This window comes from Heterocephalus glaber, unplaced genomic scaffold (genome assembly GCF_053883595.1).
Source record: "Heterocephalus glaber isolate CG9 unplaced genomic scaffold, H.glaber_assembly_v1.0 deba00001689, whole genome shotgun sequence".
Lineage (NCBI taxonomy): Eukaryota > Metazoa > Chordata > Mammalia > Rodentia > Bathyergidae > Heterocephalus > Heterocephalus glaber.
The window spans coordinates 14,385,895-14,411,953 of record NW_028258414.1 but is presented as its reverse complement, the minus strand read 5'-3'; the positions used below and the strand labels follow the sequence as shown (position 1 = coordinate 14,411,953).

Here is a 26,059-nt window from a genome sequence, read left to right as displayed (position 1 = left end):
CTAACTTTTGAAGGGCAAATGGAAGTTACTAAGTAAAGAAACAGGTGGTGTAATACACATGAAGGCAGAGAGGAGGAGGTGCAAACTGTCTCACAGGTGGGTGAAGAACAGGTCCATCTTATACAAGAAGGGGAGGAGCTAGAGAGAGAGTGAGAGATTCTTATGTATTTAGCGAAATGGTCATAAAATTTTTCTACCTTCTGAAATGTGGTAAAATGTTTTGATTTTTAAATATTTAACTACCTTTGCATACTTGAAATAAACCCACATCATTGTAACAGCGTTTCTTTTTGTATTCTATTTGCTAATATTACATCAAGATTTTTGCATCTATGAAAACGTCCAAAGGGGTAGGGGAAGTTGGAGGGAAAGGGGAAAGGAAAGGGAAAGGAAAAATTATGAGAAAAGGAAAAAAATGGAAACAAAGTCTTTGTAAATAGGGAAGGGTGGCGGGGGTAAAAGGAGGACAGGGAATGGGGAAAAAATAAGAACCAAGATACATCATGTACAGGTACAAGCACCCAATGATAAATGTAAACGTATTATATACCTAAAATGTACCAGTAAAAGAATTTAAGAAAAAAAAAAGATTTTTGTATCCATGAAAAGATCAATAAGAGATTAAGACTAATTTTCCTTTTTGGTAAATTCTTCCTGTAATTTCTTTCTTATAATCAGAGTTAGAAACAATTCCCTTTTTTTCTGTCATCTGGAAAGTTTGGGCAATATTGGTGTTTTTTCTTCCTTAAATGTTGGAAAAAGCATTCAAAAGTTCCACGGGATTGAGATTTTCTATGTTGAAGGTCTTCAATAATGGAATTCATTTCCTTAAACAGACCTTGAAGTATTTAGATTTTCTATTACCTCTCTTAGCATTGGTAAGTTGTATTTTTCAAAAAATTGGTTCATTTCATCTAAATAATCAAGTGACATGACACAAAGATGGTAGAATAACCTCTTCAGGTTCCACAGCAGTATCCCTCCCTCTTTTCATGCCTGATACTAGAATTTGTTTTTAAAATCTTGTCCTTGAGAAGGTTCAACTTTAATAATCTGTTTAGAGTGTCAATTTCAGGCTTTGTTGATCTTTGCCATTGCACATCTGCTTTCTAACTGATTGATTCCCTCTCCTGTTTTCCTTAGGTTTGATTTGCTGTCCTTTTCCCATCTTTCTTGAGATAGAAGCTTAAATCACTGATTTTCAGTCTTTCATGTTTTCTAATATGCTTTTATAACTATAGAATTTCTTTCAAGCACAGCTTAAGTCAACAAATATTCACTGTACCTACATTACATGTGTACTTGAACAAAGAACATGAATTCTGTCATTCTTGGGTGTAGCATTCAGTATGTCAATTAGGTCAAGGTTATTAACTGTTTTGTTTCATCTTCTACCTCCTACTGATTTTTGTCTGCTCTTCTAGTTGTTATTGAGAGAGGTGTGTTAAAATCTCCTGTCAGGATTATGAATTTATCTATTTCTCCGTGTTCTTTACATTTAAAAAAAAAAGTCTTTCCCAGGCATTACCTCAGCAAAGACTTTCCCCTTATGACCTGGCTGCTGATCCTGAAGACGCCAGTCTTCCAGGTGCCCAAAATCCCTTGTGCATCCAGCACTCACCACTCTGTCCTCTGTCATGGCCTTGGCTGAGATCCAAGAGCAAAGGCCTGTCGCAGGCTTTTGTATCTGTGAGCTCAAGGCACTTACACTGAATGCATGAATACAAAAAGGGAGGCACAGCAATCTTATCCATGGCATAAAAGTGTGGGATGGCTTCTTATGAAAAGATATAATACTGAATTACAAACTCCTAGAAAATACACTAAAATATTCTTTTGAAAGGTAGTTTCTAGTAACACCAACGACTATTTAAGACAGAACCAGGACAAAAGAGCTTACAGAGCACATAAATTGACAACACTATGGAGTAGAATCCACATGGTTGGAGGCATCTTCAGGGTGAGGGGCAGGCAATGGCAGTGGTACAGTTTCTGGTTGTTTTTGTTTGTGTGGTGCTGGGGACCAAATCAAGGCTGAGGCCATGTGAAGCAAGTGCTCTATGTGAGCTACTGCTTCAGCCCCAGGCTCAGCTTCTGACAAGCTCAGCCCCTGGAATCCCATCTTGGGTTTCATGCACTGATCCTTACTAAAGAATACACTAAATTAATCATTAAGGAACAACTAATTTATACAATTTATTCAGTGTGTCTTCTTACATTTCTAAACTGCGGTAAAGTGCACATGAAATCAACCTTCTTAACCATGCTTAAGTGTACAGTTTACTGGTATTAAATACATTCCTAATGTTGTACAACAAATCTCCAAAACTTTTTGATCCTGTAAAACTCAAATCTTATACCTATTAAATAACAACTCCCCATTTCCCCTTCCCCAGTCCCTGATAACCACCATTCCACTTTGTATCTATGAAATTGACTATTTTAGATACTTTAGATATCTCACAGAATTGAAATCATAATATACCTCTTTTTGTGCTGGCCTATTTCATTTAGCATAATGCTCTTAAAGCCCATTCACAGGGTAGCACAGAACAGTATCGCCTTCCTTTTTTTTTTGTATACCTTTTATTGGTACATTTTAGGTGTACAATATAATGACACTCATCATTGGAGATATGCACCTTTACATACTCTCTTGGTTCTTATTTTTTCTCCCTTCCCCCTGCCCTCCCTTCAACCCCTCCATCCCTCCCTATTTACAAAGACTTAGTTTCCTTTTTTTATTTTCTCGTATTAATTCCATTCCCTTCTTTCCTTTACCCTACCCCTCCCACTTCCCCTTCCCCTTTGCCCCTTTTCTTCCTATTTCACATTACCTATTATACCTTTTAGTCCTTATTTACACTTTGTTTCTCACACTAGAGAAACTATTCGGTATTTACACGTGTGTCCTATGTATTTCACTTAAGAGTATTGCCTCAATGTGCATCCATTTAGCAATAAATGTCTCTAATTTCTCATTTTTGATGGCTGAGTCGTACTCCATTTTATATTTAAAAAACACATTTTCTTGATCCAGTCTCCAGTTGATGGGCATTTGGGCTGTTTCCAAGTTTTAGCTATTATAAACTGTGCTGCTATGAACATGGGCGCACATATATCACTACGGTATGATTCTTTTAATTCTTTGGGGAAGATACCCAGCAGGGGAATAGCTGTGTCAAATGGGACTTCCAGTCCTAGTTCTTTGAGGTATCTCCATACTGATTTCCACAGTGGTTGCACCAGTCTACCCTCCCACCAGCAGTGGAGCAGGGTTCCTTTCTCCCCTCAGCCCCGCCAGCATTTGTTATTGGTTGATTTCATGATAGCAGCCATTCTTTCCGGAGTGAGGTGGAATCTCAGCATTGTTTTCATCTGCATCTCTCGAATGACCAGTGATGTTGAACATTTTTTCATATGTTTATTTGCCATTTCTACTTCTTTGTGTGAGAAATGTCTGTTCATTTCAGATGCCCATTTTTGGATTGGGTCTTCAAATTTGGGAAGTCTGATTTTTTTAAGTTCTTTACAGATTCAGATAGTAGACCTTTGCTGGTGAAAAATTTTTCCCACATTGTGGGTTGTCTCTTCACACTGCTTGTGTCTTGCTGTGCAGAAGCTTTTTAGTAAGAAGAGATCCCACCTGCTGATTGTGCCAGTTCACGGGCAACTGAGGTTTTGTTCATAAAGTCTTTTCCTACCCCAATGTCTTTAAGAGTTCTACCTAACCTCTGTTTCAGCCAGTTCAACGTTTCTGTTTTTATATTTAGGTCTTTAATCCATTTCTATTTTAGTTTAGTGCACAGTGAGAGATATAGGTCTAGTATTAGTCTCTGGCAAGCTGAAACCCTATTTCTCCAGCACCATTTATTAAAGAGGCTATCTTTCCTTCAGTGAGGGTGTTTGGCTCCGTTGTCAAAGATGAGGTGGCTGAGTGTGTCTGGAGTTGTTTCTGCATCTTCTAGTCTGTTCCACTGGTCCTCAGGTCTGTTTCTTTGCCAGTGCCATGCTGTTTTTATCACAGTAGCTTTGTAGTATAGTTTCAAGTTGGGGGTTGTAATACCCCCTGCCATGTCTCTGTTACCTAGAATTGGTTTTGCTATTCTGGGTCTCTTCTTGATCCAAATGAATTTTTGGATTGTTTTCTCAAGGTCCATGAAGTATGCTGCTGGGATTTCAGTTGGGATTGCATTGAATCTATATAGCAGTTTTGGAAGTATGGGCATTTTCATTATGTTGATCCTTCCTACCCAGAAGCAAGGGATGTCTTTCCATTTTCTGATATCATCTTCAATCTCACTTTTCAGAGTGCTATAGTTTTCAGAGAAGAGGTCTTTGATTTCTTTTGTTAGGTTGATTCCTAGGTATTTCAGTTTTTTGGATGCTATTGTGAAAGGAATTATTTGCCCTATTTCTCTCTCAGTGAGTCTGTCATTGGTGTAGAGGAAAGCTATTGATTTTTGTGTGTTAACTTTGTATCCAGCTACTCTACTGAATTTGGTTATTAAGTCTGGAAGACTTTTGGTGGAGTTCTTGGGGTCTTCTATATAGAGTATCATGTCATCTGCAAATAATGTCAATTTTACTTCTTCATTTCCTATCTTTATTCCTTTTATTTCTTTCTCTTGTCTAATTGCTGTGGCTGTTTCCAAAGCTATATCGAACAGGAGTGGAGATAGTGGACATCCTTGTCTTGTTCCTGATTTTAGTGTGAAGGATTTCAGTTTTTGACCATTTAGTATGATATTGGCTGTTGGTTTTTCATAGATGGCTTTTATCAGATTGAGGTAGAGACCATCTATTCTGATTTTTTGTAGGGTTTTTATCATAAATACATGTTGGATTTTGTCAAATGCTTTTTCTGCATCTATTGAGATGATCATATGGTTTTTGTCCCTGGCTCTATTGATACAGTGTATTACATTGATTGATTTGCATATGTTGAACCATCCCTGCATTCCTGGGATGAATCCCACTTGGTCAGGGTGTATGATCTTCTTGATGATCTTCTGCATTCTATTTGCCAGTAACTTAGTAAGGATTTTTGCATCTATGTTCATTAGTGAGATTGGCTTATAGTTCTCTTTTTCGGTTGGGTCTTTCTCTGCTTTGGGGATCAAGGTGATGCTTGCTTCCAGGAATGATTTTGGGAGTATTGCCTCCCTTTCAATTTCACTGAAGAGTTTAAACAGTAGTGCTGGTAGTTCCTCTCTAAATGTCTTGTAGAATTCAGTGGTGAAACCATCAGGACCCGGGCGTTTTTTTTTTTGTTTTTTTTTTGTAGGGTGTTGGTTATTTATTTAAGTTTAACAAAATTTGCTCACATGATTCTCAAGACTTGGTAAATCCAAAATCTGAGGGTAGGCTGGCAGGCTCAAGACCCAGGGAGGAGTTCAAGTTAGAGCTTAATGGGAGTCTGCTGGTGGAATTTCTTCTTGCTCAGAGAGGGGTCAGTCTTTGTTTATTAAAGCTTTCCATTGATTGAATGAGGTCCACTTATATTAACACTGGGGTAACATGGAAGGTAATCTCCTTTACTCACTGTATACCATTAAACATTAATCTCATCTAAAAAAAAAAAAACCCAAAACCTCCACAGACATATCCAGAGTCATGTTTAACCAAATATCTAGGCACTTTGGCCCTGCAAATTTGGAACATACCACCTTACTGGTTTCCACCAAAAAGATGTGAGAGTTCCAGTTATTCTACATCCTTCCCAACACTTAGAATTTATAGCTTTTTAAATTTTAGTCATCCGAGTTGGATTATAGAGCTAATGCAGTGCATTTCCTTCATAGCTAGTAATATTGAGTATCTCTTCATATACTTATTGGCCAGTCATATGTTTTCTGTAGTAAAATGTTCATTCAGATCTTTTGTTTGTATTTTTAGTGGTTTATTATTGACTTCTAAGGGTTTAGAAAGACTTCTAAGTCTTTAGAAGAAGTTTTAAGCTTTTAGTAAAACCCAAATCACCAAGTTTTTCTCTTATAGTTTGTGGATTTTTATGTTCTATTTAAGCAATCTTTGCCTAGATACAAGTCAGAATTATTTCTCTGTTTACTTCTAGACGCTTTAGAGCTATGAGTACTATACTTAGGTCTTTGACCCATTTCAAGTTAATTTTTATAATTAGTGAGAAGGAAGGGTCCAGGTTCTTTTTTCCTCAACTATAAATATCTAGTTGTTCCAGTACCGGTTTTTGAAAACAAATCCCTTCCCCATTGAATTATATTAGCACTTATTGCAAATCAAAGTACCATATACTGTGAGTCTATTTTTGGACTTTATTTTGTTCTGTTACCTTGTATATCTTATGTTAAAATCACACCGTTTTGACTACTGTAACAGAATTCAGGTAGTTCTGAATTCAGGTAGTGTTGAGCTTTGCACTTTCATATATATTTTAGAAAGAGGTCCTTATCATTTCCATAAAACTTTTTAAATACACTTATCAATTTCTATGCTAAAGTCTGCTGGGAATTGATTGGCATTTTATCAAATCTGTGGCTAATTTGAGTAAAGATAGACTCTTTAATGATAATGACTTCTAATCCATGAGCATGTTATATCTCTCCATTTATTTCATTGTCCTGTAGTTTCTCTTAGGAATGTTTATAGTTTTAAATGAGCATATTTTGTTAAATTTTTCCATAAGTATGCCAGGTTTTTGTTTTCTTTTTAATTTCAATTTCAAGCTCATTGTTGGTATGTAAAAATGCAATTGATATTTGCATATTTGCCTTATATCTTGTGACATTAATAAACTCAGTTGTTAGTTTTATTACTTTGGTATGTCCTTTGGAATTTTCTTTGCAGATATTTATGTCATCTGCAAATAAATTTTATTTCTTCCTTCGTTTTTTTTTTCCTTGTCTTTTTATTAGAAGTAATGAGAGAAGTAGTCTTTTTCTTTCTTTTTTTTTTTCCAGTGTGGAAGACGTTTAGTACCTAATTTTAAGACTTCTTCTAAAGCTACTGTAATCAAGGCAGTGTTGGTGTAGTGAAAGACATATAGATCATCTGAATAAAACAGAGAATCTAGAAACAGAACCACACATATATGGTCCACTGAGTTTTGAAAGATTATTTAACATTAACATTTTATAGAATATAAACTCAATTCAAGAGCTGAGGAAGAGATAGTGTCTTCAGCAAACGGCACTAGAACACCTGGTATCCGTATATAAAAAATTAACCTCAACCCTTTTTTTTTCATATATGAAAATAACTTGAAGGGATCTATGAACCTAAATAAGAAAGCCTAAAAATATAAAACTTTAAGAAGAAATTATAAGGGAAAATATTTATGAATTCAGGGTAGGCAAGAACTACCTAGGATACAAAAAACATGATGTATTAAAGAAAAAAAATTGATAAATGAGATTCCATCAAAATTTAGAACTTTAAATGACATCATTAAAATGAAAAGTAGTCCTTAAACAGACCATATTTACAATGCATATAACCTATGACCAGAATATATAAAGAATTCTTAGAGCTCATTAATAGACAACCCAATTAAAATGTAGACATAAGAAGATGATAAATAGCCAGTACAGTACAAGGAATGGTGTGCAATTCTAGAGTCAGAAAAATACTAATCAGTACAATAACAAGACTGAATTATACACTCATTAGGGAGATGAAGTCAAAAGTTTTAAAAGCCTTGTCATGACTTTTTTTGTTGTTGGATTCTCCCCCTTTGCATTTAATTTGTCACACCCAATGGATTCATTCTGCTGGGTTTCCTGGGGTTATGATCCTCATTGTCTTTTCCTAGGGTATTGTCTAAAATGTTTTGGAGCGCTGGTTTGGTATTCATGAAGTTCCTGAGGTGCTCTTTATCATGAAAGTATCTTATTTCTCCATCAATTTTGAAAGATAGTTTTGCAGGGTACATCAATCTGGGTTGGAGGCTGTTTTCCTTTAGGGCTTGAAATCACTCCAAGCTCTTCTTGCCTTGAGGGTTTGCACTGAGAAGTCTGCTGTGATTCTGATGGGCTTTCCTTTGTATGTGATTTGTTTCTATTCTCTCACTGCTTGTAGAATTTTGTTCTTCTGTTGGATTTCTGGAATCCTAACTATCATATGCCTATGTGTAGATTATTTTTGATCAAGGCTAGCTGGAGTCCTGTATGCCTCACTTATCTGTATGTCAAGTTCTTTTCCCCTCCTTGGGAAGTTTTCTGCCATCACATCAGTTTTTTTATGTCATCTGCACTCTCTCCTCTTTCTTCATTGACTCCAATCTGTCTTATGTTACTCTTCTTTGCATCGTCTGGCAGCTGCTGGATTGATTTCTTGTGTTCCCTTACAATTTTAAAGCAATTTTTCTTTTCCTAGTCACTAATTGCAATCTTATCTTCTATATGTGAAATTCTATCCTCACATTGGTTCATTCTGCTGCACAGACTTTTGATGGAGTTTTTAATCTCTTGGAAATCTGTTTGTATCTGTTTTATGGATTCTATTTGTTTTCTATGTTGGGATTCCATCATGTTCTTCAGATCCTCTATTTTTTTTATCTGTGTCCTCTCTAGATTTATTAATCATGTCTTTCACTATGAGCAAAATCTTTGCTGTTAACTGAGTAATTATTTCTGATTTCATTTTTCCCAGATCCTCTTTTGTTGCCAGTTCAAAGAGTCCAGGTGGTTGAGTGTCAGATTGTTCCATCTGGTTTCCCTTTGGGGTGGCTGTAGGTGATCTGGAAGTCTGTTTTTGAGGCTTGTTTATGTGTCTTCTCATTTCCACGGGGGGGGGGCGGTGCTTCTGGCGCCCACACAGCTCACCTTCTCTGCCCTAGGAGCTTGGGATGGCAGCGGGGGAGCTTCCTTCTGGGTGCTGGGACCGGCTGAGCTTCTCTGCCCTCGGAGCCTGGGATGGAAGTGGGGAGCTTCCTTCCTGGTGCTGGGACCAGCTGTGCTTCTCTCAGAAGTAGTCTTTTTTTTTCCTTCCACTTTGTTCTCTTCTGCCAATCTCTCCATTGGCTGAACTCACACAGAAGTCAGAGGATTAGGAAGTTCACTGACATGGAAGGTCAGCCTCCTGAGGGATCCACATTGGAGCCAGGAAGCAATGCTCATGGTGAAGATCAGAGCTCCTCTGACGAGAACAGCAGCCATTCCCAGCAACAGCAAAGTCCCCAGCTCCTCCTCCTATGAGAACAGCCAAGTTCGCATCAGGAAAACCATCCTCAGCAAAGCTCTAGAAAAATCAACAGGCCTCCCGGGCTTTTTTTGGTTGGTAAGTTTTTAATTACGTTTTCGATTTCACTGATTGATATTGGGTTGTTTAGAATTTTTAGGTCTTCTTCATTCAACTTCGGTAATTCATATGTGTCTAGGAATCTGTCCATTTCTTCTGTGTTTTCCATCTTATTGGCGTATAGATTCTCGAGGTAGGTATTCATGATCCTCTGGATTTCTGCTGCGTCTGTTGTAATTTCACCCTTTTCATTCCTAATTGCATGGATTTGGGCCCTTTCTTTCCTTTTTCCGATAAGGTTGGCTAAGGTTTGTCAATTTTGTTTATTCTTTCAAAGAATCAACTCTTGGCTTCATTGATTTTTTTGTATTGTTTTCTTAGTCTCCATTGAATTGATTTCTGCCCTGATCTTCATAATTTCCTTCCTTGTATGAGCTTTGGGTTTGTCCTGCTCTTCTCTTTCTAGAAGCTTGAGGTTCAGCATCAGGTTAATTGGGCTCGCTCTGTATTCCTAATATGAGTATTCACTGCTATGAATTTCTCTCATAAGACTGCTTTCATTGTGTCCTATAGATTCCGATATGTTGTGTTGTCAGTGTCATTTATTTGAAGGAACTGTCTGATTTCTTCTTTAATTTCCTCTGTGACCCACTGGTTATTCAGAAGTGTGTTGTTCAATTTCCATGTGTTTATGAAGTTTTTGCAGTTTCTTTTGCTATTGATCTCCAGTTTCATTGCACTATGGTCTGATGATATACAGGGGATAACTTCAATTCCTTTGCACTTACCTAAATATGTTCTATGAGCGAGTATGTGGTCTATTTTGGAGAATGACCCGTGTGCAGCTGAAAAGAATGTGTATTCTAATTTTGTGGGGTGAAACACTCTGTAAACATCTGTTAAGTTCATATGTTCAAGGGTTTGATTGAGTTCTAGTATTTTGTTGCTTGTTTTTTGTCTAGTTGATCTCTCCTTCCTTGTTAAGGCTGAATAATATTCCACTGTCTGTATGTACCACTTTTTGCTTACCAACTCATCTACCAGTGGACACTTGAGTGCTTTCTCCCTTTTGCTATTACAAATAATCTGCTGTGAACACAAGAGTACAAATCTCTTTGACTCTGCTTTCATTATTTTGGATAGAGTCCCCAAAATGAAACTGCTGGATCACATGGGAGTTCTATTTTTGATTTTCTGAGGACCTGCCATAGAAGCTGAACCAGTCTGCAATCCCCAAGGGTTCAATTTCTTCACACCATCACCAATGGTCCCAGTCCATTTGGGGTGACACAGTGGTGATATGTTAGCCGTAGTTCAAGAGGCTGTTGAGTCCAAGCCAGAGGCCTGGCAGATGGGGTGTCTGACAAAGATATACTCTGGTTGGCAGAGAGCACCTTCCTGCTGTGTCCTCATGTGGTGGAAGGGGTGAGTGAGCCCACTGGGGTCTGTCATGTGAGGGTATCAATCTGAGGCATGACAGCAGAGTCCTCTTGACTTACCCACTTCTCCAAGGCAGTGAATACTGTCTAAGCTTAACTCTGTCACCTTGTAGAGTAGGTTTCTGTAAGAATTTTAGGGGCATACAAATATCTCAACCACAGAACCAACATTTGTCTTCTGGTTGTTTATTTTTTTTAATAGCAGCCATCCTAACAGGTGTAAGGTGATAACTCATCGCAGTTTTGATTTGCATTTCCCCAGTGATTATCGATGTAGAACAGCTTTTCATGTGCTTGTTGGCTTCAATCAGTCTTTAAGATTAGTTATTATTCAGGTCCACAAACTAGCAGCAGAACGTGCAGCAGGATGAGTACAACCTTTCTCTAGTCATAAAATCAGACCCAGTGGCTTGTTCTACACATTTCAGCAGCACATGATCCCTTTATCTTTAGGCCAAAGGACTGTCTATTACAGAAGCAGGTATTCAAATATATTGACCCAAAGGGCTTTTATTTTCTTTTTTAAGAGCTGAGAGAGTCATTCACTGTTTTTGCCTACCTAGCATGCATTCTTCCTTCTGGGAACATCTTATCTTCCTTCCTAAAATCACCCCTCCCCATTCAAGATCCAGATACAACTACTTCCTTACCTGTCTCCACTCCAGGAGTGACAGGTGACTCAGGCCTGGCCTGTCAGTATATCCAGCTGTTGCTCACCAAAGTGATGGGTTTACGAATAAGCATATAATATAAATTAGTAAAGCCCCAGTGAATCCTGAGACTCATGCTACAACTAGGAAGGAGCACTCTCCATGAGAACTGTTTATTGTAAGGATAAGGTAAGCCTGAAGTTGCCAAGGACCACCAGGAAAGAGAGCCTTCCCTAGAGCTGAGGGACAGCTGGGTAGCTGAGAGACACAGACAGACAAGAGACTCGGCCAGTCATAGTGCTTGAGCCTTAGAGGCAACTGTGTTGAATGCCTTTCCTATCTCAAAACATTTCCATGCCATGAAGCAGTGAGTTGTTTATTTTGCTTAAAGGAACCTAACTTGAGTTTGTTATTTGCAACCCAAAGAGCTTAAGAAGCATAATAGCAAACACAATCCACATCTTCCACTGCCCAACTGTCCTGCCCAACTGTCCATCCAAATTTCCCTATACAACTGCCACCCCATTTTCAGAACTCCCCATCTCCTTCTTTAGCAATACAGCAATTAAATTATTTTATCTTATTCAGTGTTTCAGCAGTATGCAGCTAACTGAATTACTTCTTTTTGAAACACCTTGTCCTGGCTTCTGTGATCCCCTCTCCCAGAACTCTTGCTGCCCTGACAGCCCCGCCCCACTTCCCTGTGGTCATTCTTCCCCCAGGTTGTCTCTACCACATCCGAGGTCTCAGTTAGGATTTAAATATGCACGATTCCCACATCCTCTCTCTTGCACAGATCTCTCTCTGACCTTCAGAGAGTCAGGAGGGCTAGTGGTTAACAATAAAGGGGAAAAACGGATCCAACGTTCCTGCTTGAGTGTCTCAAGGACACCCCTGAGACGTGGTCACTGCACATACCCACCGCCAGGCTTGGCTCTTCCCTGAAGTTCCTAACCTCACTGAATGAGGGAGGCCACATTCAGATGCTACAGAAGCCAGAATCCTTTACATGTCTCCTCCCTACCCTCTCTTGTCACCAACCCTATTGATTTTTGTTCTTAAATAGCTCTTTCGCCAATCCATTCCATCCTCATGCAAGCTACCATTTTCCTTTCTGATTACTAAAATAGCCTCCATCATAGTCCTCTCCCCCTGGCCACCCCTCCTCCTCTCCACACTGCTGCCGAGATAGTGTTCTTATCTAAAAACAAAACTGGCTCTGTCGATCCCCAGCTTAGAATCCATCAATAGCAAACTACTTCTCTCAGGATAGAAACCAAATCTTTTTATAGGCTCTGCAAGGGAATACACAGGAAGAGTGAAGCACATAAACATCGTATACCTTGCTGATAAATGTAAGACTTTTGAAGGTTAGAAACTGCCAAGAAACTGTAAGGACAGCCTAGGACCGGATGCCTCTGAGACGAAGGTCTAAGGATGGAGAATGAGCCTCTGTCCCAGTGGGCTCTTAATCCCATGCACCTACCCCTCTGCATGACATGGGAGGACAGCACTGACAGGTGACCTACAAACATCTTTCACTGCCCCTCTGTCAGAGTGCAGTTTGGCCCACGATGCTATCTCCCATTTGGGAGCCCGCATTCATGAGGACCCTCTCCAGGGTTCTGCTGCTTTACCTTCACTCACCTTTCTTTAGGACCTGGCCTGTGAGCAATCATATTTCCTTGGGAAACTTTCTGTATTTCTGCCTTGGCTTTTTTTTTTTTGGTACCAGGGATCGAACTCGGGTCCTTGCGCTTGTGCAGCAGGCAGCGAAACCACTGAGCTAAATCCCCGGCCCTGCTTTGGCTTTTACAGTTTAACTCTCTCAGGGAAATCTACTTCTTTTGTTCCAGACTTTGAAGAGCATAAAAACTTGTGTGGGGTTATTTTCAGGCAATTGGTGGGTGTCTTTCTAGAACCCTCAGATACTTAGAACACTGATGACCTGAACCTCAGTTTTAGTGGCAGTATAAAGCTATAGAAACTACTCTTTTATGTTCAGTTTTGGACTGTGGGCAAAATACAGAAGTAGCTATTGTGTGCCTTCAACAGTATACCATAGTTGTGAAAAGCTGCTCCTAACTCAGCTCAAACTGCTGTCACAAAATGCTACAGACTGGGCAGCCTAACACTAGACATTGCTTCTGACAGTTCCCCACGCTGGCAGATTTGGGGTCTGGTGAGAGCCCCCTTCCTGGCTATGGACAGCCACTTCCCACTGTGCCCATGTGCCCTTTCTTTGGTGTGTAGGCCACCTAATCCCCTCTCCCAGGCCTGCCCTCCAGGTATCATCACCTTTGGGGCTAGAGCTTCAACACAGGAACTTCTGGGAAGACACAATCCAGCTCATAAAAGCCCACCAGAGCAAGCTGCCAAAGACCTTAGGAATTTGTAAGATCATCAGTATGAGAACTACACCAACCCATAAGAATACAGATCTAATCGTATTTGCTAAAATTATTTTTTAAATTCAAAATATTTATATAACTATAAATTTCTCAGAACAGAAATCTCCCAGACTCCTACCAAACATGTAAGATAATACAGTAAGTCATTTGAGTGTGTTAATATAGCTAAAGAAAGAATATCTATTGCAGTACCCTTCTAAGTGCTTTCTTGAAGAAAGAAAATTTTAGCCACTGTACTTAAAATTACTGTAATTATAGCAATGAGGGATGCCCTCCTTTCTCATTTTAAAACATTTCCTTCTAGTTTTTCTTTATATTTTATAATTATTATTAAAAGTATACTTTATAGGGCCGGGGATGTAGCTCAGTGGCGCCATGCCTTCCTGGCAAGTACAAGGTCCTGAGTTCAATCCCTGGTACCAAAAAATATATATATATACTTCACATTCTGAATTGTTTTCTTCATTTAACATCATTATTTCACAAACATTTTCCATGATGCTACATTTTTAGAAGGATTATATATATTTTTTCAGTACTGGGGATTTAAACCAGGACCTTTGCTATATCCCAGGACTTTTAAAAATTTATTTTGAGGCAAGCTCTAAGTTACTATATATTTTTTTTGAGGTGAATAATTTTTAGAAATTTTAACAATTTATTCAGTAAATGAAAAACTATATTAATTGGCTATTTAAATTATTATAATTTATAAGGGAAAACAATTTTAAAGTCCAAGAAACATCTTGGGAATATTTCTTGTAGATCATATATCTGCTGGACATAAACCAATGTAATTTCATTCATTCACTTACTCTTAACTTTTCTCTCCTTTCACTGTAGAGAAAGTCTTTTTCTAAGTTAAAGATATCTGAGTCACATTAAGTTGAATGCGAGGTTGAGTAGGACATGCTAACAATAAGATTATGGGATCTAAAATCTGCTTGAAAATGAAAATGATTAGTTGGGTACTTTTCTCAAAAACATTTGCAAGCTTCTTTAAAATTAGCATTCTAAGTATCCCATGGAATGAGAGAACATAGTTGTAAATTATGTATAAGAGGTTAATAATATATGGAATATAGAAATAATTCATACAACTCAACAAGAACAATAATAACAACAACAACAACAACAACATGATCTGAATGTGAAATGGGTATAAAAATTTCTCAAATAAAACATATAAATGGCCAAGAAACACATGAAGAGATGTTCAATATTACTAATCATGAAGGTAGCGCAAATCATATACCAACTCATATTCATTAGGATGTCCCCACAGTCTTAGGTGGAAATGTGTGCTATGTAAATTTTATTTGGGGTCCCAGCACCCGGAAGGAAGCTCCCCCGCTGCCATACCAAGCTCCTAGGCCAGAGAAGCTGAGCCCGTCCCTGCACCCAGAAGGAAGCTCCCCCGCTGCCATCCCACACTCCTAGGGCAGAGGTGAGCCGGTCCCAGTACCTGGAAGGAAGCTCCCCTGCTGCCATCCCAAGCTCCAGAACCTCTGCAGTAAGTCCTAGTCTCCTGCGAACCACAGCAGCACACGAAGAATTAGAGGAAAGGTAGAAAAATGAGACTGAGAAGAAGCTGAGCTTTGGGTCTGATCAGTGCTGCTCTGGGAAGCAAAGACCTAAGTTACTATATTGCCCAGGATGGGCTTACACTTGCCATCTGCCTGCCTCAGCCTCCCAGAGTGCTGGATTATAGGTGTGTGGTGCTATGCCATTATATGTATTCAACAATTTTAAAAAAATAATCACTTTGGTGTTGGCTATTATGGATACTGCCATTTTAATCTCTATCATAACTATAACTGTGATAAACATTTTTAGATGTCCAAGTATATATTATTTATATTTTAGGTTATAATCTTAGGACAGATTCTGAGAAACAGAATTAGATCAAAGGTTAAAAAATGTGTACTGTTGGAGGAATCCTGACAAATCCTGGACAATAAAGAAAACATTTTTAAAAACAGTATTATGATGCTAGCAATAAATGAGCATAGTAGTTCTCACACTTTATCAACATAATGTATATTAAAATTTAATTTCCCCTTATTAAGTAAATGAAAATATTTGGTTTTAATTTCTGTATCTTTGATTCCTACCTATTTATCCACTTTTTTTTTGTACTGGGTTCGAACTTCAGACCCTGGACTTCCGAGGCAGGTGGCAGAACCACTGAGCTAAATCCCCGGCTTTATTAATTTTTTCATTCAATAAAGAGCCCTCTACATGCCAGATACCAAGGCAGACTTGGGCCAATGACAGAAGACAAGATCTGACTCAATGAGCTGGTAGCTTTCAAGGAAGAGACAGAAAACAACAATAAACAGACCAGTGCTTGTTGGGGAGGACAGTGCCAAAAGGGCAAGTGCAGTGCTCTAGGGACAGCAGAAATGGCACATGCCGTGACCTTAGTGCTGGGGACAGCTTCCCGATGAGGTCATTCTGCTTACTACAAATGCTGAGCACATTTCCCTGTCCTGTTTGTGTGTGTTTGTGTGTGTGTGTGTGTGTGTGTGTGTGTGTGTGTGTGTGTACTGCTTGCTCATGTACATTTGCTTATTTAACCATATCATTATTTTTGTTAATTTGTGTAAGCTCTTTGCTATAACAAAATACTATCAATTTATCCTTTAAACATTATTTCTAGGCTTTTAACACACACATATACACATACATATAGTACCTATTTAATATTAGATATAAAACATAAAAGTATTTTAAAGTGAAGAGTAAGTCTTCTTATCCCTGTCTTCCAGCCTCCCAGTTTACCTCACCCACTGAAACCCAATTCTTTTTTTTTTTTTTTTTTTTGGTATGGGGAATTGAACTCAGGACCTTGCACTTGTGAGGCAGGCGGCAGCACCACTGAGCTAAATTCCCGGCCCTGAAACCCAATTCTTGTGAAGCCTGCATATATACCCTGCATACATAAGCAGATACGTACATGCAGTGTACTTCTATCTAAGGCACACAGACAGTTCCATTGCTGTAGACATTCTCTTTATATCCTCTGCCACTTTAAAATAGGTTATACTTCTACTTCTACTAATTGTAGATATTCTTTTTTTTTAGATATTCTTTATAGATACAGAAAATGAACACTTGGTCTTGAGTTAATACTTTGTCTCAAGTTTTCTTTTTAAACTTCACGGTATTTTTCTCTATGCAGAAAGTTTTGATTCTTTTATGCAGTAAACTTCATCAGTCTTTTCTTTTACAGATTTCAGGTTATTATATCTAGTTCTAGAAGGCTTACTCCAAGACTTACATTTCTTTAGTTTCATTAAAGATTTCATTTGACATATAAGTTTCTCATTTTTATATAGCCTGTATCTGCTAATACTTTCCTTGGTGTTTTACAACTACTAAGGTCAGAGTCATGAGGCCAGAATCAGATCTGTAAAAGCACCCTCTCACAGGCCTGTATTGCTCCTGATGTCCTAAAAATGGGTCAGGGATTTAAAAAAGATGGGTCAGGGATTTAACTCAGTGGCACTGTGCCTGCCTCACAAGTGTAAGGTCCTGAGTTCGATCCCCTGGTACTGGAAAGGGAAACAAAAAAAATAACAAAAAAACCCCTACTGATGTCCTAAAGGACCATTCCATTTGAATGACCACTGGCCTTTCAGGGATATAAGACAGGATTTATAAAACCTACTCACTAATTAACATTTATTCCCCTCAAAACCTATAACTGTAATAATAATGTTTTATAAATGACTGGGTTTAACTTGGGTAAGAACATATAGGTGGCTGAATTAAACTATAGTCCTTATCAAACCAAAGAGATTCTTTAGTTAATATCTATTTCTGATCTAATCCCTGAAACATTAAATACAGCACTCATTGCTGGTGGCACCTCACCACGTCATATCAGCATTCCCAGGCATCTTTTTAAACTTTTAATTTTTAGACCTCACAAGCCATAGTAATTATAACAGCATGCTGAACCAGCTGAATTAGGTACAATGCCACCTCTTGCTATTTCAGTACAGCTCAGACAGTAATGAGTGGAACTAAAAGTAGAATCAAGACAACACAGCAGAACTTTTAAAAAAGAAAAGTCACTTTTTCCGTTCCCAGCACAGCCATGGCTCGTGGTCCTAAGAAGCACCTGAAGCGAGCAGCAGCTCCAAAGCATTGGATGCTGGATAAATTGACTGGTGTGTTTGCTCCTCGTCCATCCACCAGTCCCCACAAGCTGAGAGAATGTCTGCCTCTTATCATTTTCCTAAGGAACAGACTTAAGTCTGCCCTGACTGGAGATGAAGTAAAGAAGATTTGCATGCAGTGTTTCATTAAGATTGATGGCAAAGTCCGAACTGAAATAACTTACCCTGCGGGTTTTATGGATGTTACCAGCATTGACAAGACTGGAGAGAATTTCCAGCTGATCTATGACACCAAGGGTCGCTTTGCTATTCACCGCATTACACCAGAGGAGGCCAAGTATAAGTTATGCAAAGTAAGAAAGATATTTGTGGGCACAAAAGGAATCCCACATCTGGTGACCCATGATGCTTGCACCATTCGCTACCCAGATCCCCTCATCAAGGTGAATGACACCATCCAGACTGATTTGGATACTGGCAAGATTACCGATTTTATCAAGTTTGACACTGGTAACCTGTGTATGGTGACTGGAGGTGCCAACTTGGGAAGGATTGGTGTGATCACCAACAGGGAGAGACATCCTGGCTCTTTTGATGTGGTTCATGTGAAAGATGCCAATGGCAACAGCTTTGCTACCTGGCTCTCCAACATTTTTCTTATTGGCAAAGGCAACAAACCATGGATTTCTCTTCCCCGAGGAAAGGGAATCTGTCTCACCATTGCCAGAGAGACAAGAGGCTGGCGGCCAAACAGAGCAGTGGGTGAAATGGTCTCTAGGTGATAGGAGGGAAGTCATCTGTACTCAAATAATACAGCGTGGTGGCAAAAAAAAAAGGAGAGTCACAACTCAGAGCCCTATGTACAGTATCAGTTCCCACTCTCTTTCCTTAGGAGAAAATAGATGTGATAAAAGTAAAGCTTCTAAGAAATAACAAAGCCTCCCTAACTTCAATTATGGAGTCTACTCCATGTATAAATAATTTATGGGAGTTTTGCATAAACTAAATCAATATGAAAAGATTTGTTTACAAAAAAAGGTTAAAAAGGCAGTGAGGCTATTCTTTGTTAGTTTGGAAATGATGTGCTCTGCACAAACCATACTTCTCAGACCTCTGGAAGTGCTCAGTCCCAGAAAGAAGAATAAAAAGAGCCTTTTAAATTAAGAGTATGAAGTTACCATAGCTGCAACAGTCAAGACAGAACCAGGGTCTTTTATGAACTTTAACCACAGTGAGACCTGCACCTTAGTGTTAGATGAGAAAAGACAAAAGGCACTGGTGAAAAAGAACTGACTGGGTCCTGAGGAGCTTGTGACAGCAGTAGGGCCAAACACTATTTTCCTAAGAATCTTGGTGGAGTTGGCAAACGAGACAGGTTGAGCACATGTGGCAGGAGCTCACAATAACACCACACATGTTTAGTTGGTAAATTTATACTGTGTCAAATTTAATTACTATATAGGAAAACGTGAAACTTTTATACATGAAGAATATCATAAACACAGTGAATATAAGACCATTCATAAACACCTACAGGGCACCTAAGTGTTAGGAGCTCTGCAAGTTAAATGGAATTAGAAGAAGTAAGACATAAAGCTCAAAGATGAGTGCAGAAGATAAACAACTAGGAGCTTCCCAGAGAAAGAGGAAAGGCCTTGTTGAAGACAACAATCACCAATGTACAGAGGAACAGAGGAACGTGGCATGGACACAGAAAAGAATCTGATCTACTTTGGTAACAAAGGGGAAGCAGTTTTATTATTGTAGGAATTTAGCCAACCCAAGGTGTAATGTTCCTTAACCCAAATTAAAATGTCTACATTCTCTCACAAAATCCCTGAAAGTAAAACCCATCAAAATTTTACACAGCATATAGTATATGCATAATCAGTGCTTTAAGAAGTGAAAGACAATCACAAACAGTCCATTATAGGACTGTCAATCCAAGGTCTGCTCCTCCCTGCCCCAACTCCCATAAGAATATCCCCGAGGAAGAATTCCAAAGGGCCAATATTCCAAGGGAAACAACCAAAGTAGCAGGCATCTGTCTACCCAAGGAAGCCAGGGGATACAAATTCAAGGTTTGCCTGGGCAATTTACTGAGACTCTGTCTCAAAATAAAAAGGGTTGGGGACGCAGCTCAGCATTCCCTAGGTTCAATCACTAGAACCAGAACTGGAACAGGAAGAAGGGGGAGGAAAAGAACAACAACAAGGAGGAGGATGACAAGGATTGGGGGGGGGGGAGAAAGGAAGGGAGAGAAAGAAGAAAAGAAAGAGGAGGTGGAGGAGGAGGAGAGGAGGGAGGTGCTGGGGGTGGAGGCATGCAGCTCAGCACTCCCCTGGTTCAATCCCCAGTAATGGAACAAGAACAACAACAAAAAGAAAAACAAGAACAAGGAAGAGGAGAGGAGAGAGGCTGCTGATATGCAACTACACAAAAATTAAAAATGTAAGTACAGCAAAAGCTACCATAAACTAAGAGAAAGCCAACAACAGACTGGGGAAAGAGATTTACCATCCATATAAATGATAAAGGACTGGTATCCAGAATATATAAGCTCTAAAGTTCATAAACTAAAAGATAAGCAACTAAGAAAATGAGCCCAAGATATACATACATAGATACATACATACATGCAATTCATAGATAAGGAATTCTAAATTACCAGTATGAAAAGATGCTGAAGTTCATTATAATCAGAAAAATAAAACTGTTTTTTTTGTACCGGGGATTGAACTCAGGTCCTTGCGATTGCGCAACAGGCGGCGAAACCACTGAGCTAAATCCCTGGCCCAAGAAAAATAAAACTTTAAAACATAGGATTCCAGGGATGGAACTCAGGACCTTGCGCTTGTGAGGTGGGCGCAGTGCCACTGAGCTTAACCCCTGGCCCAGGACTCCATTTTATACCCACCACATTAACAACATTAAAAACATCACCATAGGGCATTTCTTGCACACTGGGAGGAGAACAGAATGAGCACCTGCATGCATGCACTCTCCGATCAACTCTGCCTCAGACCATCTCCACCTCTACTGCCAGTATCTATGAAGCAAATCCAAGTCATCACAGCATTTCTCTGTACACATTTTAGTTATGTCCTTAAAGGGTGGGGAAAACTTTCAGACAGACTTATCAAGGTACAATTTATGCACAGTAAAATTCATTCCTTTTCATGTAAGTTCTGAGTTTGACAAATAACCACACTGTGTATTCACCATCATAATCAAGATAAAGAGCACCCTCTTGTTTCCCAAACACAGCCTGCTGCCCTCAGTGATCAGCCTTTACTGTCAGCCTCACCCCAGCTCTGCACAATTCACCATCTTTTTTTCTGCCTTCAGTTTTCCTTTTCCCAGGATATCAAGTGAATGGCAGGACACACTACATGCTTTCTGAGTCTGGCTTCTTTCACTTGCAAATGCATTTAAGCTTTATCTGCCTTCTCTGCATCAAGAGACCATGTGTTCACACTGCCGAGTACAGTACTACTAGGCTTGGTACCTTCACCAGGTCAAAGATGTTGCATAGTTTCCAGTTTGGGGGCCAGTGAATAAAACTGCTGCAAGCATTTGTAAATCAATTCTTGTGTGAAAATAAGTACTAATTTTTCTTGAATAAATATCCGAGAGCCTTTACTGCTAAATCCTAGGGTAAGAACATTTAACAAGAAACTGCCAAGCCTTTTTCCCAAAGTGGCTGTATCATTTTGCATTTCCAACATCAATGTATGAGAGCTAAATTAACATGCATCTTTGCAAAGAGAATTGTAGTTTTCTTTAATCTTGGCCATTGTAATGCACATGTAGTGGTATCTCAATGGAATTTTAATCTGCATTTCTGTAATCAACACAATAAGAATTGAAGCACACAGAGACAAATATTAAAGATTGGTTAAAGCTGGGTGGTAGATGCAAGGAAGTTTATTTTTTCCTTTTTTTTCTGTTTGAACTATCTTCCTAATACAGTATCTTTAAATAGCCTCTAAATCTTCCTTTATAATTCCTTGTAAAGGCCAAAAGAATCATTTAACTTCTCTACCAATACATGTCTTGAAGACACTGTCTGTTGGGGCTTGTGTCTAGGTGTTTCCCCAAAGCCTCATGCAGTCTTTTTTGAAGGTAGCGAAATCTGGAATGTGTGATGCTAGGATTAAGGGCGTGTGATTACTAAACCACTAACATGAGTGATTGGTTTGGCACCACCATAATCCTGGTAGTCAGAATAAAGATAAAGGGAGCAGAAAGACTCCGTTAAGGTCCCTTGTTGCTTTGCTACTTTGAGCACACCATGTTGTTTCTCCTCTGTGATGCCTGTTTGCCATCCTTGCTTTGGAGCCAGCCACTTATGGACTGAAACCTCTACAAACTTTAAGCCAAATAAACCCTTTCCTGTCTAACTTTGAATGTCGGGTTTTTTGTTTCAGCAAAGAAAGAAAAGTAACTAACACATTGTCCTTTATGCAAACCATACTCCGGGAGGAGTTTGGGGAAGATAACAGTATTCTAAAGAATGAGCTAGGATTTCACATCAACATAAAATTTTCAAATACTCATGCCCTGTTAAAATTTTAGTACTAATGAAATCTAAAACTAATTAGTGTGATAAGGTGATGTGATGTTACTGTAGAAATTTAATCTTTAGCTTTGACATTTTCATTATTTTTCTATTTGGATTTGTTATTTAATAAGGACATGGAGACTATAAAGTATACAAGTGCTCCATGCTTTATAAACTAAAATTGCTGGCTGTCTATACTAAGACCATTACTCATAGAAGTACACTTTTCACAACAGAATTTTTAAATCTTGAGGATACTTACAGAAGTCATTTCGCAAGAAAATGTGCTCTGCCCAGGAACTATAGTATTTAAGTACCCACAGCCCCAGTAGCTGAACTGGCTCCTAGTTCCTGCTCTCTGACTACGATGGAACATTTATTCTGAAGAATAAAACAAAATCAGGTTGTATAAAAGTGAGTAATAATAATAATAGGTCTGCCTCAATAATGAAATCGGCAAAGGGCTGGGGATTTAGCTCAGTGGAACTGCACCTGCCTTGCAAGTGCAAGGTCCTGAGTTTGATTCTCAGTACTCCCCACCAAAAAACTGGCAAAGATGCACAGGATGAATTCTCACCTCCATTTTTTACTTTCCTGTGGATTTTTACTTCTAGTACTTTTCCCTCAATAAAAGAAAAAATGACAAGGAATATTTATGCAAAATGTATCTTGCCCTAAGTTGAACAACACATTTTCATACTGTGAGTAATAAAGACATGTATCTTTTAAATTTCGATTAACTTACCTGACTAGACTAAACAGTACACCCTCATGAATGTACTGCAATAAGGCACACACTTAGAAAAAATAGCATTTGGGGTTTTTTATTTTCAATATCATACCTCACTCACATGGATACACTTATGTAGGCACTAAAACAGCCTAAAGGGCATGACTTAACTGCTCCCATCCTCTTACTGGCGATGTGAATCACTGCCTTCTCAAACTACAACTCCACCACCCACAACTGCTATTAAGTGTGTAGAAACCCCAATGACTCCTCCCTCAACCCTAACCCAGGGGGACACAAGACACCAAGTGAGCCCATCCACAGGCTGTCTGCATCCCAAGGCAGAGGTGCTGAGGGTGAGTAAAGGGGTAAGGATTCAGATACCGTTCATAACATGGTTTCATCAGTGGAGAGAGGGAATAGAAGTCTGCAGCAACTCCCAGTTTTCTAATTGGGGTAATTAAAAAATGATGGCACTAGCAAGGTAAGAAATAACTGAAGAGAGTTAAAAAAAAAACAAACTTAAAATCCCAGTGGCTCAGGAGTCGAACACAGGAAAATTTCAAGTCTGAGTTCAGACAGGGCAACTTAGCAGGACCTGTCTCAAAAATAAAAAAGGGGCTATGGGCATAGCTCAGTGTGAAGACCCTGGGTTCAATTCCTAGTGCAAAAAACAAAACAAAACAAAAAAACCACACCCTAAAATTGAGATGCTTACTTTTAGCACATACAAAAATCTTAAGTGTATCACTTGATACATTTTACACACACACACACACACACACACACACACACACACACACACATATACTTGCAGTACTGGGGGACAGAACCCAGTGGTGCCCTACCACTGAGCTACATCTCCAGCCCCTTTTTCCATTTTTTATTTTGAGACAAAGTCTCACTAAGTTGCTCAGGTGGGACTTGAACTTGTGATCCTCCTCTAACAGCCTCCCAGAGTGCTGGGATTACAGGTCTGCACCACTGCACCTACAACACTCATATTTAACCATCATCCAAACTGAGAACACATCTACAACCCAGGACAGCAGTGGCAAACCTATAGCACACATGCCACAGCGGGCTGTTTATATCATTGAAAGCTCTAAAAGGTTCGCTGACAATGACCTAGGAGGTTCCTTCGTTCAGGACCTCTTCCAGGCAACAGCCTGGAAGCCACCTCCCTGCTGCCAACAACGTCACTATTTCAGTTTCTATGACCATAGATTAGCTCTCCATTTCTTGAGAACATAATACACACACACATATGTATGTATCTGGCTTCTTTAAAGAGAAACATTTATCTTTATGTATGTATTTCTGGGAAGCAAAGAAAAAGGTGTTGTAGAAAATGGAGAAGAAGAAGATATGAGGTTGATTTATCATTTTCATTCATATTGGACAACGACTGTGTATCAGTATCTATGTTAGGTATACAGAACACCAGGTGCAAAGAGCTTGGTACCCACCCTAAAGGGATTTACTATCTAGAGGGAGGAACAGATCAATGAGTAAGGACATCCATTATGGACATTCCAAGAGGACAGTCCCCGTGCTGAGGAGAACAAAGAAAGAATGGCCTGCTTTATTTAGGAAGTCCTGGAAGACCCCAATGAAGACTAAATTGGGGGAAATGCCAAGTTCAGAGATTTGCTCAGCACTGAGACTGCACTTGGGTGATGGATGCATGATGCTTCATTGTAGAATTCGATCTACTTTTGTGTATGTTAGGCCATATCCATAATTAAAAGCTTCTTAGAAGTTTAAATGTGTCTTGAAGCATGACTAGGCACTAGCCATTAAGGGAATGGCATGCTGGTAAGAGAAACATTAAAAGCAAAGATGAGAAGGAAATCTGTAGCTTTCAGGGAACCGCAATGGGGCTTCGTAGGGCTAAGACTGCTGAGTCAAAGTGGGCTCATTCACTAAGGCCTTGCATTTCACTCTAGGAAAGTTGAGCTTCAGGATACCTGAGACCACTGGGAGCCATTCACGAAAATGCAAGCATAAAGATGATCTGATCAGACTTCTGTTTTATGATTATTCACAGAGCAGTAGCAGCTAAATAAGAGACTAAAGAAAACACTCAGCAGGCAGTTACTGAAGGACCCCTGACAAGAAATTAGGAACTAAACTGAGCTAATGGTAATAACGATGAGGGAAACTCCAGTGTTAAAAATATGTGGTTGCAATATGATAATTAAAAACCACCCTGTTGATCTTTGTCAACCAAACTGAAAGATTAGCACAATGGGCCACACAAGACAGGAAGTAGTCACACTGAGTTCTGACGAATAAATATTTAATTTTGCATTCACAGAGCTTTGCAGCAATTAAAACTATTTTTCCATAATACTCGCCCCTCATAATTGGTTCAGTTCAATTAAATAGAAGGAACAGGTAATTATTTCAGAAACGCTCACACCTTAGCAGGTGTCTCCTGAGTGCTCCGTGTCCTTGCCAGGTTCTAGATGCTCCATCGGCCAGTGACACCGGGACAAGTTCAGTTGAGCACCATTCCTCAAGCACATCCACAACCACATACCAACCAAAAAGCAAAATTCCGAACAAGACCAAAAGCTAAGCTAAAGCCCAAAGCCTGAAGTCCACTCATAGCATTTCATGTTGATCTGATGTCTCCACAGATTTTATAAATCCACTTTTTAGGGACATCCACCCTCAAACTAAATGGCACACACAGCATCCCTTAAGAGTGTCAGTGCCATTTGCTAGCTTTTACACACACAAACAGTGAGGCAACTCTATTTCTAATCTCTTAGAGAACAAAGAAGATGCCAACTGAATCAGCCTAAATCCATTAATATAATCATTTACTGTGATCTGTTTCTTCTCTCTCCCCCTTCACCCCCCAGTTTCATGCCTTTATTTGGCCACATTCATTAAAATGAAATAAAAAAACCC

General features: G+C 39.2%; 1 protein-coding gene and 1 pseudogene across 3 annotated transcripts in view; one reads left to right on the top strand and one right to left on the bottom strand.

Annotated features, from left to right (window-relative positions):
* The window catches only part of Rec114 (REC114 meiotic recombination protein), an 83,703-nt gene that overhangs the window by 20,851 nt on the left and 36,793 nt on the right, over positions 1-26,059 (bottom strand). The gene's annotated exons all lie outside the window — the stretch shown is intronic.
* LOC101714417 (small ribosomal subunit protein eS4, X isoform-like) lies at positions 17,822-18,624 on the top strand (annotated as a pseudogene). Its single transcript, XR_015446495.1, has one exon. The product of XR_015446495.1 is annotated as a small ribosomal subunit protein eS4, X isoform-like (transcript).